Raw genomic sequence first — 6879 nt, 5'->3', positions numbered from 1 at the left:
CCCCCCCCGCAACACTTAGAATTAGAGTAACGGACTAGGGGGTACACATAAATCTTCCTAGGAAAGGGAAATAGAATAGATAGTTTTGAATGGATGGGGAGTGGGGACTAGAATGGGGAGGATCAAGTTAGGAGGGGTATTATGGAAACCTAATAAAGTAGAAGCTTCCTAAAATATACACCTCTACAAAGATGATCTAAATGAATTTACCAAATAATGAGCAGACAGACCCCTACCTGGACATCTATTGCTACCAACCAGAAGTTCCCAGTACTTGAAATAAGTTATATCTGATTGAGTTTTGGCTAAAGTGGTCCTATGGGAACCCCCAAACAACTGTAAGTTGTTCTCCACAGACTGACAGGAAGGCTCCAGTGCTGAAGACAACTATACAACTCATCCAACATGGAGAAACCAGGCTGGTGCCTATACGGAGCCTTCAACCAGTGCTAGCGTCTTTGGAAGGTACTCTGTACAATATTAAAGGAGAACTGTAAATACCAACCTATTCACAAACCTTTTGATCAATAGTGCTAGCCTTCCTTTCTGCAAGATCTGCTAATACAATGGTGGCACAAAGCTTGTGAGCATAACCAAACAAATCTAATTTGAAGACCCACTCCACGACGTAGAACCCATACCTGACACTGCTTAGGTGATTAAGAACCTGAGACTAAATAGCTCAGGGTAAAACCAAATACGGCTGTTCTACAGAATGGACAAAGTAATAAAACGACTCCTGATGAACTTCTGTTCTACTCATAGATCGGTATCTTACTCAGCCATCATCAAAGAAGCAGCCCCCTGTAGCAGATGTAAACAAATGCAGAGACCCTTAGCTGGACAATATACAGAGAGTGAGAGACGTTGGAACACTCAGCCCTAAACAGGGACTTTCCATCAACCCCCCTCCTCGGGTCAGAGAACCCCCACCCCGTGAAGAGGAGGCAGAAGGAGTGTAAAACTCAGGACATAGAACATCTGGGAAACAAGGTCTTCTCAGTCAACAGAATTGATGCACGTGTGTACTAATGAGACTGAGGCAGCCTGTGGGCCTGCAACGCTCCACACCAGATGGGGTTCTGGAGCTGAAAGGAGATGTGAACACAGAAGCTAACCCAGAACCCCATTCCTAACCGAGAGGCTATCTTCCATTGTTGACCACTTTGAAATGAACATTTAGTTTTCTTCAAGGGGCTGTCACTGGGAAATCAAACTACTGCCAAGTACAAGATACATGACCAGCAGTAGACAGCCAACGAAAACTAACCCCCCACCCCCGGGTTTCTCTGTGTAGCCCTGGCTGTCCTGGAACGCACTCTGTAGACCAGGCTGGCCTCAAACTCAGAAATCCGCCTGCCCCTGCCTCCCAAGTGCTGGGATTAAAGGCGTGTGCCACCACTGCCCTGCTTACTGAAAACTAACTTAATGGCATCTTCGGCGGTTTCTTATCTCATAGTTAGGAGCCTTTCTCTCTCTCTCTCTCTCTGTATGTCTTCCTTCTTTGCTTCCTTCCTTTCTTCCCCCTTTATTTTTTTCCTCTCTTTTTACCCCACAGGCAGTCCTTGCCTAGGTGTTATGGCTAAGTTGAATGTTTTTATGGGGTCTTGAGAGTTTGGATGGATGTGTCTGTGCTTGTTCTCTCCCACACCCCCTTAGTTCTTTTCCTCCTGCTGATCTGTTTTGTCCTATTCCATTGTGTTAGTTTTTGTTTTATTTTATTATATTTTATTCTAGCACTATCTCTTAGAAGCCTGTATGTTTTCTGATGAGAGACAGAAAGGGAGTGGATCTAAACGCCAGTGGAGGAGGAGGAACTGGGAGGAGTAGAGGGAGGGAAAACTGGAATCAGGATATATATGTGAGAGAAAAAAATCTAATTTCAATAAAAGGAGAAAATGTTCTGTCAATCCACCTGCCATAAACCTCTTTGTCTTTTTTTTTTTCCTTTTTACAAATAATGACTGTTCTTGTAGAACTTCATTTGATTGGAAAGATAGAATTTTATGTTTAATGGCTCATTTCAGTGACTTGAAAAACTTATTGTGAGAGTAAAATTAAGGATTATTTTCATTTCCTTTATAAAAGTTATATGGGCACATTTCTCTGCATAGCAGTATACTTTAAATGTATAAGTATTTCTTATAACGATTATTAATTTTAAACTATACAATTCACTAAAATTTTCCTAATTTTATTAAACGTGCTTTCATCACATACTAAATAATTGTGTAATTTTATCACTGTGCCAAGTCCTGCTCAACCATGGATGGGACAGTGTGACATGGTTCCCATGCCTGGAACAGAGCCAGTAGGGCAAAGGCCTCCATGAGGGTCAGTGGTTGCTGTGTGCATAAGGCTTTGTAGAAAACCATGTACTTTTTACTTTGCTCCTCCTTCTAGGAATGTCCTTTCTGCCAAGATTAAAGACTCCATGAAAATCAGAGACAGGAATCTGGGAGGTGAGGGTGTGGCTAAGGTCTCTGCAAAATGGTAAATGCTAAGACCTTCAGGACAGCCCTTAAGGCTATGGGGAGGAACTCTGAAAACATGAGTTCAAAAACACAGAATTTCTCAACTATGCAAAGTATAAGGATGTATGAATATTAATTGTATAGGATCTTCACAAATCTAAAGGAACAGTGACAGCTGCACTATCAACCAGCTTGTCAGAAATACTAAAGAAGGAGATAAAGAGATTTAAGAAGTGGAGGCAAGACCACACAGGACTAAGCTGTTTTGTATATGCTTACAAAGAGGCAGGCAGATTCCTGAGTCAAGGTCAGCCAGGCTGGCTGGGATGCAGGGAGTCAAGGTCAAGGTTGAAACACTTGGTAAGAATGGTAATTTCAGGGTGGGGTTCCACCACCCAGTTATCTTATTGTCTGTGCTTATGCTTGTTTTTTTTTTTTTTTTTTTTTTTTTTTTTTTTTTTTTTCTAAAAATCTAGGAGCTAGGGCCTTGGTATGCAGATTCATGAGATAATTAAAAGGGAACCAGGGATAATAACTGAATTGATGATTGATGTGTAAATAAAAGACTAGGCTTTGACCTGCAAGAGTTGAGCTATCCGGAGAGTTTTTTTTATTTTTATTATTATTATTATTTTTTATTTATTTATTTTTATTTTTTTGTTTTTCGAGACAGGGTTTCTCTGTGTAGCTCTGGCTGTCCTGGAACTCACTCTGTAGACCAGGCTGAGAGTATTAAAAAAGCAAGAGAAAGCTGTCTGGAGCAGAACACACAGAGAGAGAAAGAGAGAGAGAGAGAGAGAGAGAGAGCGCGTGTGAGAGAGCGTGTGAGAGAGCGTGTGAGAGAGCGTGTGAGAGTGTGAGGGCGTGAGCAAGAGAGAGCGCAGTCTGCAAAGCTGTCTCAAGCAGATCATAGGCCACATCAGCCTGTAACCACAAATGGAAAAACCCTTTTTGTTTTGCTGCTCCCAGATACCCCTTTTTCATAATCCCTCTCCAAGCCAAGGCTGATCCTGGGCATTACTGAGATTCAAATTGATTCTTTTAATGTTAAGGAATTATGAGTTCATTAAATAATTGATCATTTGATTTAACATTTCCTCCACTAATTAGTGTTGAAACAATAGGAGCCACAATGAATGGCAAAGATTTTTTAAAAATACATACACTCATGTTTTGACTGGTGATGAGTGAGTTATTTGTTGAATTTGCTAAACTTTTTTTTCCCTCTAGCTAAAGAAGCAAGCTTTACATAAATTTAGGAGGATGGTTCTGAATGAGGAGCCCAAAGTCAAATAGGAGGAGTAGGTAATTCCCCATTCATCATGGACATAGACACAAGGAGAGTAAAGGCTGCCGCGTGGAAGTGCAGTGCAGTTCTGAGCCTTCTTGGGTTCCTCTAGGGTACATATTTCCCAGGAGAATAGTTCAGTCCTTTGAGGAAAGGAGGGGTGGAGCAAAAGTGGGGCCAGGAACTAAGTGTCTCTGCCCCACAGTATATACACGTTCCATGGCAGCACCCAGCAAGGGAGGGCCGGACTTGGGTGACGGTGATGTGCCAAGAAATATCCAGGGAAGGACAACACCTTTGGTTTCAAAAGAATGCAACTTCATATAGACAGTCCTTAAGAGGCCTACAAATTCATTTTTTTTTAAAGCAATTGCAAAATTGAGTAAGAATCAAATAATTTCTTAACTTTATTTTCAGATTGTAAATGATCCTTTACGTTCTCTCTGACATCTGGACCCTGACTTCTCTTTGCTGGGCCCTGGCACAGCACATACATGTGTTCTTGGAAAAGAACTATTTTGTGCCCCAGCCCAGTTTCCCAGAAAGAGCTGAAGAGTTCTCAGGCAGTTGAGTGAGCATTTCTTCATAGAAGTGCTTGAACTCAATCAGGCAGGGTGCAAGGTCCTCAAATTAAGTCAGGGGTTGTGGCAATACCTCTCTCTCCCTCTGTCTTTTCCAAACTCGGTGAAGACAGGGTTTCATTTCATGTGGTCTGAAAAAAATCATCAAGCAAGGAGTGGCTTCATCCAGTTTGGTATGGATTGAAATTGGCCGTGGGGAGCCCACCTATGAAATTCTGACAGTCAGTAAAGCCTTGGACAATTTAAAAACACAACTACAGAAAATCTACATTATTCTGAAATTATGCGTAAGATAATCTTTTAAACCTGAAATACAAACATCACATATGTGACTCTTACACAACAAGTGGGGTAATACCAGCTTCCTGACAACAAGAAGGCTGGTAGTCAGGTCTGTGGGCCTTGAAGGAGAGAGGAGGTGAACTTCATCCTGGGAAAATCACCTTGCACAATCATAAATTTAAAGGACACAATTATTTTTTTAAAAGTCTTATGTGTTTTATGTTTGTCTGCATGTATGTATGTAGCCATGTGTGTTCCTGGTGCCTAAAAATGCCAGAAGAGGGTATCAGAGCCCCTGGGACTGGAGATATAAATTAAATGGTTGTGAGCCACCACATGTATGCTGGGAACTGAACCTGGTTCCTCTGGAAAAGCAACAATTGTTCTTCTTCATAGAGCCATCTCTCCAGCCCTCAAAGAACACAATTCTTGAAGTAGCTATGAATAGTATAGTTTTTGGTACATTGGTAATATTGAAATTTAAAGGTGAAATGAGAACTTGATATTTAATATATCCAGTAAAGTTTAGGAAATGTAATGATTTTTCAATTCATGACCACCATTTTTTAAATATAGAAGCATGTTCCACAATTTTGTGATTGGAACTATTCTATTAATCATCATAGTATAAATAGAATATGTTCAGAATATTACATAAAAATTTTAAGAAAATTCTGGTGGCTATAAGGTGTTCAGTGTTTAAGACATTCTAGATTAAAATAAAACAACTAATAGTAGCATAAAATTGACCAGCACATAAATTATCAGAATTTTGCATATATATTTACTAAGCATAAAAACCATAGTGGAGCTGCATCTCTTCACAGGATGGATTGACTTTGAAAAAGCCAATTTTATGAAAAATAAATCCACAAACAACTATTGTTTACTGTCATAATAAGTAGGCATATATAGGATGCAGCCTTAAGGCTATTGTTTTGTTCATTCAGTGTTATGAAAAGTTAGTCTCATTAATAAATGAGAATGGAAAGAATTTTATTGTAAAGGTATTATATAATCTCTTAGTCCACTTCCTATTGTGCATGTCATAAACATTTAACTTGTAACTGCAGAAAACCATATAATACCTAATTTATAATGAGCAGAAACAGCTGAGCTCAGTGTCCTGGGGGGTGTGTAGTCTTTGGCTATGTGACTGGTAAGGCATAGAGCTTTCTTGTTATATCAATTTATCAGAAGAGCAAAGAGAAGGGAAGGTGACCCATAGGGCTTGGACTTGTCCTTGTAAAAGTAATGTATCCTATGATAACTAACTGTCTCACAATAATGGAATTAGCTCACTTATGAGGATAGAGTTCTCATGGCTAGGCCTCCTCTGGAAGACTCTGCCCTGCGAATACTGCACACAATTGAATATTGATACAGTTGTATTACTGATGCAATTGTAATACTGATACAATTGAAGTTAAATCTCCGTGTGATTTGAACTAAGGATAAACAAGGAGCCCCAGCAATTCCTTTTACATGTTCAGAATCCTATAATGGTGTAGTTATCTACCATGAAGTAATTGTTTCTCAGGATATTGCTTTGCTAATTGGATTAAGCCCTCAGTTTGGGTGTGAATGATGATGGACGGTTGCATAGTTAGCAAAAGAATTCATCGGAGGCCACTAGAGTTGTTCACTTTCTAAAATGAGACTAAGTATTTCTATTTGTTTTTGGTCGTTAAGCCCTGGAGACAAGAGATCAACATAAACTCCTTGCTCTGCAGGCACCAGACCAGGTTCTTCTTTCCTTTGTTGTTTTGTAGAACTGCATAGGGAAGAAATTTCTCTGAGGCTGAGGGTTATCGTCCAGGGAGCAGCTTTTGATTTTGCTAGTTCTTAGCATCGTTTTTTCAGAGGGACACTAACAATTGAATACACTCAAATCATAAAGCTCCTGGAAGTAAGCTTTTAGAGGGGAAAAAAAAAAAACCTACTTTGTTGGGACAAAGAAAGTCAGAGAAGAACAGTTTGATATCCTTCAAACTGTATTGAGATTACTCAGGGTCCCACCAGAGAACAGAAATGGGGTAAGAGAATCCATTGGAGGAGAGCATTTCAATAACAATTACTGTCTCATGATAGAGAGTGGCCATTTGACACATAGAGCCTTACCTATTCCCTCAACCACCAGCAATGATCAGTCAGCAATGATCAATCAGAGAAAACCAGTTTTTCCAGTGATGCTTTTTTTTTTTATCTTTAAATCACACAATAGAGGAAAGTAAATAATCTAGAGACTGTCAAT

This window comes from Mastomys coucha, unplaced genomic scaffold, assembly GCF_008632895.1.
Source record: "Mastomys coucha isolate ucsf_1 unplaced genomic scaffold, UCSF_Mcou_1 pScaffold15, whole genome shotgun sequence".
Lineage (NCBI taxonomy): Eukaryota > Metazoa > Chordata > Mammalia > Rodentia > Muridae > Mastomys > Mastomys coucha.
This window is presented reverse-complemented; position numbering follows the sequence as displayed.